The sequence below is a fragment of the Solanum stenotomum genome, unplaced genomic scaffold, assembly GCF_019186545.1.
Source record: "Solanum stenotomum isolate F172 unplaced genomic scaffold, ASM1918654v1 scaffold9835, whole genome shotgun sequence".
NCBI lineage: Eukaryota > Viridiplantae > Streptophyta > Magnoliopsida > Solanales > Solanaceae > Solanum > Solanum stenotomum.
The window spans coordinates 119555-134116 of record NW_026037852.1 but is presented as its reverse complement, the minus strand read 5'-3'; the positions used below and the strand labels follow the sequence as shown (position 1 = coordinate 134116).

The 14562-nt window shown below is 30.1% G+C and overlaps 1 pseudogene; it reads right to left on the bottom strand.

Annotated features, from left to right (window-relative positions):
* Positions 1-465: 465 nt before the first annotated feature.
* Positions 466-14562, bottom strand: LOC125853180 (disease resistance protein At4g27190-like; annotated as a pseudogene).

Sequence of the window (14562 nt, the reverse complement as noted above, 5' to 3'; positions counted from 1 at the left end):
GTAAAATTCACAAAACGTTTACGAGGATCGTTAGAATCAACATAACTTTGTTGGAATTAATGCATTCACAAGGATATTTTGAGTCTTTCAATATTGTATCTTAGTTTATCAAAAAGTCTTTTTAGAAATTTGTAATACACGTATCTAGTTATTTGTGGCAGGGCTTTGATTTGATATTTTGAATAGTATAGATAGAGATGTAGTTTATAATTGTAATCAAGTATTCTCTTCTCTATGACCTTAAGGCAAAATAGTTGTATAGTACTAAAGTTAATTGGCACATCACCTGAAATGCAGTGAAACAATGGTGTAAAGTTGATTAGTCGTTGTGGTCATCCCACTCCAGTTGGCTCCACCATTGATTAGTTTGATGTTGTTGGAGGTTTGAATAGAGAGAGGCAACTTCCTTATTCCATTAATTGCAATGGTGGGAACATCTTGAGGAACTTGGCAAAAATTCCTTACTCAACTCGACATTAAGTAGTTCACGATTCTGTTCCTATATAGCTCACGTTTGGGCGACGTCATCCAAATAAATTGCTCTAAATTTGACTTGTAGTTGTGGTCATCCCACTCCAGTTGGCTCCACCATTCTGATTCTCCTGTTATATCTTTGATGTTGTTGGAGGTTTGAATAGAGAGAGGCAACTTCCTTATTCCGTCGCATCCGAACACGTCAAGTTCCTCCAGGTGTTTCCACAAACTCTCTGGCTCCCCAAACGTTCCTAATTTTGTTAATTCTCTCAGCACTAACTTCCGAACTCTTGGAATTTCTTCCGAGTGGTTGGGTACAGAAAAAGCATTAAAAAGACATGTTAGATTACTACAATAGGATATTTCCAGTTCACGTAATCCAGAAAATCTTAGCCCCAGAAGTTGACCGAAATCAGAGACACTCTTTAAATTATGTACAGAAAAGAGACTGAGATGTTCCAGATTTGGCAAAGGATCACCAAACTGTTCATTTCCTTCTTCTGCTGGTGTGAAATCACAAGAACAATTCTCTATGTTTAGTGATTTTAATCTATCAAAACTGTTGTTCGCAATCAACTTCCTGAGACCGCTGCATTTTAACAAGTGCAAATGTGAAGCAAAATGTAACATGCTTGAGAGTTCTCCGTCACTGAAAATTTCACACTTGGAGACTCTTATCATCCTTGTTGACTTGTGCAATAATCTAAGCCCTGATGCTTCCCCAATTTCAATACGAAATAGTTTCAATCTTTTCATCCAGGTGTGGTCTCTATTGAAAATCGATGAGCTATCCACTCTAATAAGAAGACTAGTCAGATTGCGTAGAGATGATAGCTCATCAAAAGAAGTTGTTCCAAGACAGCAACCCGTCATATCTACTATTTCAATGCTAGAAAGTTTGAGGAAAAATCCTTGGCCGATGCTGCTCTCCAAATTAGGCATATTTAAGAGCCTCAGATTTGTCAACTTGTCCATTCCTTCTGGCAGGTAACGTAACATTGTACAATCACAATCAAGCAATTGCAAATTGCAAAGATTACCAATAGATGGTAACTCTGTCAACATGCTGCAATTTTGTAGTATTAGAGCATGTAGTTGACGTAACTCGTTGATGGAACAAGGCAGTGCTCTAATACCAGTATAACTCAGGTTCAGAACTCTTAGAACTGGAAATGACAAAAAGAATTTATCGTGAATTTTCACAAGGGATTTATTGTCTTGCAAAAGTAAAGATGTTGTCTTTGAGCATTCCGTGAAGCAATCAGGTAGATATTCAATTTTGTTGCTTGCGAAAGATATTCTCTTGACAGAAGCTGATATTTTAGTATGTGATATCTCTGTCAACCCAATTCCAGCTTGAAAAACAGAAATGTGTTCATCCCCAAAGGTATTAGCTATCCATTTAGCAACATCACGAACCACATCGTGCATCTTCACACAATCCATCTCCTCATAATCCATCTCATGGGCTTCTAGCAAGCAGGCATTTTTTAGACTCCCAATTATTGTGATTCCCCTGTTATAAGCCTTTTCATATGTGTCATGTTCAGCGAGGAACCCCTCTGCCCACCAGCATTGTATGAGATCATCTATGGGAATAACCAAAGGATACAAGGAGCAATACAAGAAACAACTTTTAATGTCACCTCTCCTTTTGCTTCCAGTATCTGGAGATTCTAAATAATCAAAACTCAACTTGATTACCTTGTAAACCTCATCTATTACATCTTTGTCATAAGGTTCAGATATTCTAAGTGAATCCAAAACATCTACCCATTCCTCGACCCTGTTCTTCCCGCTCATACATCCCCCAATAACAGTTATTGCTAAAGGTAAACCGCCACATTCACTTGCAATATCCCTTGCAATTGGTTGAATATTCTCCCGATTGGCAATATCTCCCGCAGTTTTGATAAACAATTGCCAAGATTCATCTTCCTTCAATGTGGAAATATTCATTTCGGTGTCTGTTTTCATTTTCTTACAAACATTCCCAAAGCGAGAAGTTATAATAACCTTGCTTCCTGTGTGAGCTTTGGGTTGGGGCACACCTACCTTATCCAAATTTATAGCATCCCAAACATCATCTAGTATGACAAGGAAACTTTTTTCTTGCTTGAGCCTTTCCAAGATTTTGCTGGCAATGCTTATTTCACTTCCCTCTTTATCTACCTTTAGGTTTAATCTGCTCACAATTTGTGNCTTGCAATATCCCTTGCAATTGGTTGAATATTCTCCCGATTGGCAATATCTCCCGCAGTTTTGATAAACAATTGCCAAGATTCATCTTCCTTCAATGTGGAAATATTCATTTCGGTGTTTGTTTTCATTTTCTTACAAACATTCCCAAAACGAGAAGTTATAATAACCTTGCTTCCTGTGTGAGCTTTGGGTTGGGGCACACCTGCATGATCCAAATTTATAGCATCCCAAACATCATCTAGTATGACAAGGAAACTTTTTTCTTGCTTGAGCCTTTCCAAGATTTTGCTGGCAATGTTTATTTCACCTCCCTCGTTATCTACCTTTAGGTTTAATCTGCTCACAATTTGTGCTTGAATTTTTTTTATCTCTATTGGTGGTTTGGGAACAGTAACCCATACCACAACACCAAAAGACAATTTAGAATTTGACACATTAATCTTTAGAAGCTCATTGTTCAGATTCTTTACCAATGTTGTTTTACCAATTCCTCCTGTACCCACCACACCAATGATGCATACCTAAAATATTGATACAAGTACCCAAAAAATAATTTAGTATAACAATGGTCATATTTATCATATTATACTAACTTCAAGTGAAAAGTTCAAATATCATAATGTCCTTATAAAGGTGACTACTGCCCTTCTATTTTACAATTTTTTTTTGGACAAAAATGTAAATATATATGAACATCATCACATATTAGAGACTGCGCTTTGTGCGATCATCAAAAATTAAATATTTTTGAATAATTTTATATTTAATCTAGTGTTTAACAGTAATATTATTATTATTATTTGTTTTAATAATATGAAGATTGTAAAAAAAAAAATAAAGCTTGACAAATTTTACGTCTATTAAATAAGGAAGAAAATATTCTTTATCAAATAAGTTAAAATGTATTTGCTAATAACAAATTCTTCTATTGCATGAAGTTGATCCTTTAATATGCAATATATATTTTGGTGTACCTAAATGTCTAAGAAATACTCCTATGTCCCTAATTACTTGTCCATTTTTTCCTTTTATAGTTGTTCCTAATTACTTGTCCATTTTGACAAATCAAGAAAGGACAAATTCATTTTACCTATTAAACCCTCAATAAAATGACTAATTATTTTGAAAAATGTAGAACATTTCATCCACTTCATAATTAATAGGGTAAAATAGTAAACTCACTATGTCATTAATTATTTTCTTAATAGGTATGTCAATTCAAAAGTGGACAAGTAATTAGGGATAGAGGGAGTATCTCATAATGTGAAATAACAATGTAATACTAACCAAATGCATTAGCAAGTGAAACTTATATTAAAAGAAATATTGAATAATGACGTAATAATACCTTAATAGAACATTATATCCATTTTAAAAAAAAAAAACTTCACTCTTTCAATTTCGTTATATCTTCTTATTTAGTAGAAGAATCATCATTTATTATATTCTACTTCCGCATTAATTTGTACCATCATAATTTAAGAATAAACATTAAATTTTAAATCAAAATAAAAAATCATTGAAAAATGACTGGAAAAATAATAATAGTATGAAAATCAAAATAAGGAGCAAGAAAAGTTTTTTCATGATAATTTTTTTTTGAAATATAGAGATAATAATTAAAATAGAGCCGTTATTTTATCTTTAAAACTAAGTTTAATTGAATATAATTTGCAGAATGAGAAAACATATTAAACTAATATCCCTTTAATATTATTAAATGCACTTTCGATTTAATTGAGTAGTGGGTCAAAAGTTACAAATAAGGATATTAAAATAATATCTTACTCTTTCCTTAATTATTATGTTATTGTAAATATTTATTTTCCTTAAATGGTAATTCTTTTTTCATTTACAGTTATTCAATTAATTTTTAATGTATTTGAATGTGGTTATGGGATATTGAAATAATATCTTTATCTTTTTTTTAACCATAATAAATTATAATCTAACTGTTAATTTTTTGAAATGACAATTTTCTTTTCGTTACAACATATTGTTTAATATATTGAATATAATTATTATAAAATATATTGTATTTAGTATAATAAAAAAATCCAAAAATTTGAGAAATTAGATAAATAGTAATCCAGCTTTTGAGAAATGTTACATCATCATTTACATATCCAACTTTATATATATAAAAGAGTAAAAAAAGAAAAAAAAGTGATTTAATAAAATCGTATAAATAACATTAATGATGAGATGAAGATTAAGGAAAGAAGTAATTGAAATTAGTAGTATTGATGATGATAAAAGTTAAATAAATCTTTTTTTATATTTTATAAATTCCACTCTTTTAAAATTAAAAATAAATGCTAAAAATAAAAATAAAAATAGAGTCAATAATTATTTTAAGAAAAACATTACAAATAATGTCATATAATAAAAATTTATAAGAATAAATAAGTATCTATTGCTAAGAAGGGAATCACCCCACGTTTTCTATTTTAGCTTTATTATTACACATAGATAGAAATTTTTAGAAGAAGAAATGACCCAAAAATTTAAAAATGATGATTCCTTAAATGGTGATTCCTTTTCCATTTATAGCTATTCAACTAATTTTTAATATTTTAAATGTGGCTATGGGATATTGAAATAATATCTTTATCTTTCCTTAAACATAAAAAAATTATAATTTAACCTTTATTTTTGTGAAATGATAATTTTATTTTCATTCCTACAACATATTGCTCAATATATTGAATGTAATTATAATAAAACATGTTGTATTTAGTATGACAAAAGAACCCAAAAAATTGAAAAATTAGATAAATAGTAATCCTATCTTTTAAAAAATGCCATATATATATGAGTAAGAAAAAAAGAAAATATAAGAGCAGAAAAAGAAAAAAAAAGTGATATAAGAAAATGATATAAATAATATTAATTATGAGATGAAGATTAAGGAAAGAAGAAAAAAAAATTAATAATATTGATGATGATAGGAGTTANAAAAACATAACAAATAATGTCATATAATAAAAAATTATAAGAATAAATAAGTATCTATTGCTAAGAAGGGTGTCACCCCACGTTTTCTATTTTAGCTTTATTATTACACATAGATAGAAACTTTTAGAAGAAGAAATGACCCAAAAATTTAAAAATGATGATTCCTTAAATGATGATTCCTTTTCCATTTACAGCTATTCAACTAATTTTTAATATTTTAAATGTGGCTATGGGATATTGAAATAATATATTTATCTTTCCTTAATCATAAAAAAATTATAATTTAACCTTTATTTTTGGGAAATGATAATTTTATTTTCATTCCTACATATTTCTCAATATATATTGAATGTAATTATAATAATACATGTTGCATTTAGTATGACAAAAGAACCCAAAATTTGAAAAATTAGATAAATAATAATCCTATCTTTTAAAAAATGTCATATATATATATATATATGAGTAAGAAAAAAAGAAAATATAAGAGCAGAAAAAGAAAAAAAAAAGTGATATAAGAAAATGATATAAATAACATTAATGATGAGATGAAGATTAAGGAAAGAAGAAAAAGAAATTAATAATATTGATGATGATAGGAGTTAAATAAATCATTTTTTATATTTTATAAATTTTTAATATAAATTTTTTGATCTTTTAAAAATATAAAAAAAAAAAAAAAAGCTAAAAAAATAAAATAAAATTCGAGACAACAATTATTTTAGGAAAAAAATAACAAAAAATGTCCGACTAAATTGATAAGAATAAATAAGTATCTATTGATAAGAAGGGTGCCACCCCACATTTTCTATTTTAGCTTTATTATTACATATAGATAAAAACTTTAAGAAGTCATGCTAGATGCTCATAGAAATAGGTGGATAGAAGCCATGGAAGACAAAATGAAGTCACTTCACGAGAATGCACATATGAGCTAGTGGATTACCGAAAGGTAATAAGCTTTAACAAATAAATGGATCTTCAGATTAAAGCAAGAGCAACATACATCTACGCCTAGGTAAAAGGCTAGGTTAGTTGTCAACGGTTTTGGTCAAAGAAAGGGAATTGACTTTCATGAAATTTTCTCTCCTGTTGTAAAAATGTCCTCTATTCGTATGGTTCTAGGCTTAGCCTCAAGTCTAGATTTAGAGATTGAGCATATGGATGTCAAGACTGTCTTTCTTCACGGTGATTTAGAAGAAGAGATTTACATGGAGTAACCTGAAGGCTTCGTAGTTAAAGGAAAAGAAAATCATGTATACAAAATGAGAAAAAGCTTGTATGGCTTAAAACAAGCTCTAAGGCAGTGGTACTTGAAGTTTGAATTTGACATTGAAAATCAGGGATACAAGAAAACTTCTTCTGATCATTGTGTATTCTTTCAAAAGTTCTCTGATGATTTTATTATCTTACTACTTTATATGGATGATATGTTGATTGTTGACAAAAATAAATCTAGAATTGCAGTCCTCAAGAAGGAGTTGAGCGAAGTGTTCACGATGAAGGAATTGAGGCCAACAAAGAAGATTTTAGGCATACAAATTCATCGATAGACACAAAAAAGAGTTATCATTATCCCAAAAGGAGTATATTAAGAAAGTACTTAAGAGGTTCAACATAACAGGTGCAAAAGTGGTTCGTACGCCTCTTACTAAACATTTTAAGTTGAGTATGACCTAGAGTCCATCTACTAATAAAGAGAAGATAGAGATTTCATGTATTCCGTACTCTTTTGCGGTTGGTAGTTTGATGTATGTTATGGTTTGCACTAGACCAAATATTGCATATGTTGTTGGTATCGTTACTAGATTTCTTTCCAATCATGAAAAATATCATTGGGTCGTAGTGAAATGGATATTAAGATATTTGAAGGGTACTTCAGATATGGAGTTATGATTTGGTAGTGGAAAGTCTGCACTTGTATGCTACACAAGCTCTGATTTAGAGGGAAATCTTGACAATTCAAAATCAACTTGTGGTTGTTTGATCACTTTTGGAGGGGAGCTTATTTCTTTACAATGAAGACTACATAAGTGCATAGCTCTATCTACCACAGAAGCTGAATATATTGCCTGTTGACACCAAATTTTGTCCCTCATTTCTTCTAATTTATTTCGTTGAGCTGCTAAATTGTTAATAAGTCGAATACCTTATAATTCACTATTATTTTCCATTTATCGCTATTTCTATTGTAATTATCTATATTACTTTAGCTTTTATTGTTTTTATGTTTATCATCTTTTTATTATCATTTTCACTATTTCAAAATTATATTTTTTTTATCAATGTTACTATTAGTACTTTATTGTCGTCTTCTTTAAATAGATTGTCGTTACTTTATTTTAAATTTCTTACTTACTAAACTTTTTCACGTAATATATATTATATTAGTTATTAAATCAGAAGCTCAAATGATTTAATTTAAAGAAGGAAAAAGGCCATGAAAGCCTATCCATTTTCAACCCTTTTACAAGCTTAAAATATGCAACAATTTGGCTATCCAAAATGCTGCCCAATAGGCCCATACATTTCAGCCTAGTTCACTACAATAAAGCCCAAATGTAGCAGCCCAACTACTCAATTGAACAGATCCATTTCCTCTAACATGTCAATTTAACCCTATTCATAACTCTAGTAGCCATACCCCACCCCTCATTCCATTTTTAACCATGGTAGGTAGCACCATAACTGTGGACAGTGTTTGTCCAGCCTTTTTGAGCAAATTTCATTCATTCATTGTGTTCTAGCATATCCCGGCGTTCAAAATTTCCTTCTCACTCATATTCAACAATTTAGTCAACACAAGAAGCTAAATAACTTTTTGATTTTCGATTCTTTGGGGTAGAAGTTCACTGTTAGAACAACTTGATTTAGGGAGTCCAAGATCTTCATCTGATTTCTCTCCAACCAAGACAAATTTGAAATTTAAAATAAATCCCGCTCAGACCACTAATTGCTGACATTCCTCTCCTATAAATACATCTCAAACTCTCAGCCAAAAAGACATTCGGACAGGAGACATTTTCTATCATTTTCACTATCAAAACTACTTTTCCAAAGGCTAAACATTCACAAGAACATCACACATTTTACACTTCAATATCATCTAACGAGTCTACTATAGTCTTTATTTGCTAATTTGTCGGAGGAACGAAGTAGATCCTTGATCGACAACCTGGTTCACTGCCCACAAAAAGGTTAGATCTAAACCTGTTTTGTTTTATTTCCGATAGTTTAGTGTATGTTATGAATAAAAGTAATGTATTTTGTTTTCTCTGATATTCATAAATCTCAACTGCTAAAAGATTTGTTTGTAATTTTATTNATAAATCTCAACTGCTAAAATATTTGTTTGTAATTTTATTTGCTTAAACATTGTGTGTACCATGTTCTAAATACGATTTTGAAGCTAGAAACCATATCAGTGTTTGTTTCTCCCTATTTTACCAACACGATTCGTTCTGTTCTTGATCGAATACTAGGACAAAATGTAGCATGTGATCTGTAGGATGGATAATTTTATAGCCAAGAACTTGTAAGAGATCATGATTAAATTCTACTCCTAAAAATGCATCTGCAAAGTCTTAAAATCTGTTTTGATTATAATAACTAATATTAATGATTTTGGCCTTGCTCCCTATGTTATAGTTAGTTGTTATTTATACATGTTAACTTACTTTATAGAAATTGATTCTACTTCCCATTTACATACTAAATGTTATGTTGTGAATCATCTAAAATGTTTAGTGATCTTAACTTTAAGGATGCTACACTAAGTGACCAACTGCCTCGTTTAAATTTCTATACTTTAGGAACACCAAAGTTTGGTATACTACACTAGATATTGTAAGTTTGATGACTTGTTTGAATCCTTTCTATGTCACCTGCTTATATGTTTTTAATTTTGAGTTGTTGAAATTCACTTTCCTACTATCTAATTCTTATTTTCTTTCTTATTTTTGTTTACATGTACATACCAAAGTCGAAGAGTCTTACTTTACGACTCGACCTCACTACAAGACTCAAAAAATTGCATATACATTTTTATTTGTGTTTCTAGCTCCCTAGAAACTCCATCGAGAAGAAAAACAAGAGAAAGTGACAAGTGCTCGACTTTACTCTTCTTTTAGTTGCATATTCCTAACGTTTTTTATGTTATTTCGCTATGAATATTTGTGTGTTTGTTTTGGCAACTTTGTTTGACGTATTTGGTAGTTAACTAATCCTTCATGTAGACGTTTTGAAAAACATTTAGTTATTAATTAAGTCACCCTTTAAAGTTAAAAATATTTCATAAATTGGTTTAAGTTAAATCTTGGAGCCATAAGTTGCAAATGATATGAAGTCCAGAAGTTGATCTAGCTCAACTTAGCATGCTGGTTGACTAGAATGATTTATTTATTAAAAAATAAAGATTTCAACAACAAATGTTTTCTATATAAAAATCAACTCTTGTTTTGTGATTGTCTTGGTTCATGTGTTCGAGTGTAAAATTTTTCTAAACCCACATTATTTTCAAATACAAAAATTACTACTTTCCACTTTTAAACACTAAATCTTCTTCCTAATCAACTACTTTATCTTTTATCACTTGTTTTGACACCTTAGCCTAATTAAGTAATTTAAGTTCGGCCGGTAAACCATTTTTAATGGATCTTAAAGGATGCCTAACCCCTTCCCTTTAGATTAATTGAACCCGTACCTAGAATCTCATGTTTAATAAGACCTTAAAATGAAGTTAACTTTAGACAATGACTTTAATCAATTTAGGTGCCCTAATTCACCGTATTTAATTAGGTGGCGACTTCTTGACTTAGTTATTAACTTAGAAATCACCGAAATGTTGTACACTATTTTGACCCGGTTAAAATGGGGTATAACATTGCCATCATTGAAGGTGCCAAAGAATTGCTTTGGATGAGGGAATTTATCAAAGATCTTGACTTTGAACAATTAATATTTGTCTTATTTTGTGATAATGAAAGTGTTATTTATCTCACCAAGCACTCTACCTTTCATTATAAGTCCGAACATATTAATATAAAGTATCTTTGAATTAGAATGGCCCTGGAAGAGAAATTATTTGAGGTTAAGAAGATACGCATTGATGACAATCCTTCAAAATGCTTACAAAAGTAGTAATCGTAGACAAGCATGAGTTTTATAGAAGTGTGGCAGGCATGAAGCCTGTTAAGAGCTCCTCCACTTGAAGTCCATTTAGTTCCTTGGCTGAAGGGGAAATTTGTTGGACTATAACCCATGTTCCAGTCAAAGGTCCATGGTCTGATCCTATTTGGAAAAGAATTGGAACTATTCTCCTTATTTAGTTTCCATTTCTATTGGGAAAGGATTGGAATTGTAGTTTTATTTGGAGTTGGTTTTAGCTTTATAATGAAAAGCACAACTCTATAAATAAGACGGTTTGAGATAATTATTCAATTGCTCATTAGTATTGTCTTTGAAAGACATTAGGACATAAGAGAGATTTTTTTAGAGAGCTTTCAATAAGTGAGAGGAGAGAAGAAAAGGGTTCTTTTTGCTGCAGTTTTTTTCTCCAACTAGAAAACTTCAGATTACGTTTCTCGATTAATTAACCGTTGGATCAGGCTGAAATTTTGACTGAGTGTTCCTAATACCTTGGTGTTTGATTTGAACGGTGGAGATCGGATTTAGATCCCGAACAACAGTTGGGTTTGGGTGGTTTTCTTTCTATTTATCTTTTGTTGGTGTAGGTATTGTTTTTTCACTTTTGGCATGTGTAGCCATTAGGAGAATATTTGTAACCCTCTTATTATTATAGTGAAGAAATTCGGATCTTGTCGATCCCGTGGTTGTTACATTCAGTTTGAAGGATTTTTCCATGTTAAACTTGGTGTTCTTTATTTTTGGGTTTTCGTTTTCATTTTTTAGTCACAACATAAAACATAAACAGGGGTGGTCATTGTCATTTGTAAACAACCCAAATCAAAGAGTCTTCTTCCATAACTAAATTCTACTTTTCAAAATAGGTCTTCTCCTTTCTAACTTCCTCTTCGTTAATTAAATCTTTCGATCTTAGTTAACGATCGTGGGCTAGCAGAAGGTTTTGCGATTATACTTTTCTTCTGCTATTCTCTACAAACTAAGGATTCTTCACACATAAAGTCACTCAACTAAGAGATCTTCTCATAGACACTCAAGTTTCTTTTATAACTTCAAAGTCACTCAACTATGGATATTTAACTTAAAAAGTCACACAACCAATTTAAATGATTTTTTCATTAAATTCTGTTGAAATACAATTTTTGTTTTAAATTAATTTTTTTTAAAAATAATAAGATGCTATTTTTATTATTTTATTAAATTTTGTTGAAACACAATGTTTATTTTGAAAACTATTTTTTTTTAAAAAATAATAAGATACTTATTTTAATTATTTATTTTATTGAAATACAATTTTGTTTAAAATATTTTTTTAAAAAAAATAAGATACACATTTTAAATTATTTTATTAAATTTTGTTAAAATACAACTTTTATTTTAAACTAATTTTTTAAAAATAATAAAATACTCATTTTAATTATTTTATTAAATGTTATTGAAATATAACTTTAAACTGAAAATACTGAATCCCCACCAACCCAACTAGCACTATACTGGCTAAAACTTGATGTAAACCTCAATATTTTTAGTACTCTTCAATTGTCCCAGTTTATATTCAAAGTTAATGTTCGTAGTTAATGTTCTGAACTCATTTCCAAATTACAATAAATATGGAGTTATTCTATATTATAAATATAAGTCGTACGGGTGAGCAAACTCATGCTTTACTTGTCAATTCTTGTCTTTCATTTCTTTTTCCCATGCCTTTTTTTAACCGATATTTTTGTTCACTCACTTTTTAGTATGTTTACATGTACATAGATTTAGGTGAAATTGCCCACAATCATCGACAACCAGGGGCGGATCTACGTGGACAGGTGGGGGTGCCACGGCACCCAATGATCTCGGAAAAAACGTCGTTTATATATGTATAAATTTATAATAATTCAATATATATTACTTTTGCCACCCAGTGACTGAAATGCGGAACAGCTCAATTGGCGAAGGAGTTGGTCTGCCACACAGCCAACGCGGGTTCGAACCTCACTGCCAACGCTTATTTTTTTGCTTGCTCCTTTACTTTACTTTTCTTTTTTGTCTTTTTCATTAGTATGTAAAGGGCTTAAATTTTTTTTTCTCCATTCATTCTTATTTATTTACTATTCTTTATTAATTCAAATTGACTCATTTTCATGATTAATTTTTTTTCTTCTTTTTTGTCTTTTTCATTAGTATGTAAAGGGATTAAATTTATTTTTCTCCATTCATTCTTATTTATTTACTATTCTTTATTTATTCAAATTGACTCCTTTTCATGATTAATTTTTTTTTTTACTTTCTCTTGCACTAATTATTAATCTCTTGATATGGGTGTTACATGTTTATTTTTATCAATTAATGAGTACTGAATTATGAACGTCAAATAAATATTATTAAGAATATATTTAAATAGTAGTTTTTAAAAATATGTTTTAAAAATGATGAATATTATTATTAGAGCTTTTTTTAAATTTTTTTTAAAGGTTCTTTCAAATCTTCACCGACTTTCTTGCTAAGTAAGATGACTAGGCTGAAACTACAATTTTTATTCTTTCCCTATTATATATCTCCAACAACACATAAAGTCAATGTAATATGAATATATTATGTTAATACTATTAGATGGTTTATACAAGCTCAAATTTTAATGTGAAAAATCTTTTTTTTTCTCAAAGTTTCAGCGAATAAGACATCTAATTCCAAAAAGGAAAAAAAATTGAATTGTTTAGTTATCTCTAATCTCAGAATATCTAAAAGAAAATATTACTAACATGCATATTTGATCGATTTGTTTATAAAAATAAAAAAAATCAATAACCTGAATTGTAACCCAAATTAAAGTAACCGATCCTTTTATCTTACTTGAACGTTGTGGCACCCACTACCTCCAAATGCTAGATCCGCCCCTATCGACAACATATATTCATAGTTTTTTTTTTTTTTTTCTTTCTATTGTCACGATTTAAGGTTTCAACATGAAACTCCGATATATAGATGGTATTTAAAAGATTAGATTTTTAATTAAAAAAATTATTGTGTTACATGTATTTGTGGTTGAATTTTATTTTATTATTTTTAGAAAAAGGCACATATAAAAGTCAAGTTGGTTCACTCGATGACTAGAAAATGGGTGGTGACATTAATCTCCATTTAACCTCCTTAGTATAATAGGAAAAACAAAACTACTTTTGACTATAAAATCTAATTAGATAGGAATTAGCAAGTATGAAATCGTAAAATAAAATTTTGGATTAATTCCAACATTACCTTATCATCTTCCAATAGTCGTAGGATTTCGTTGAGATTCCTTGTTGCTGCTGACTGACCCTCTACTGATGGTCCCGCTATGAACTCAACTCTTTTCATCTGGTAATTTTCTACCATCAAGTTTGATCCAAAGCTTTCTCCGACTTGTTTAAGCCTGGAAAGTTGATCTTGAATCTTCTGTGCTTGAGTGGAGACTTGAGAGCGAAGGCTAATGTCTTAGCTGCTGCAATGCTTTGTTGCATAGTTTCCCATTCATTCTCCAGCTCGCAAACATCTTTGATCCACTTGATAACATCTAGTTTTGTTTTATAGCCTTCTAGCTCATCTTTCTCCTTCTTTCCGTTGATTTCATCTCTTAGCTTTGTTATATTTTCTATTTCCTTCCTTAGATTTTCAATTTTTGACGAGAAACGGACAATATTTTCAATCTTAGGATAGATGCATTTACATACAAACTTTCCCACCTCAACAACAAACCCACCTACAGCTTTAAAAAGTATATCCATTGAGAAAAATAAAAATATTTGTGATTAGAATGCT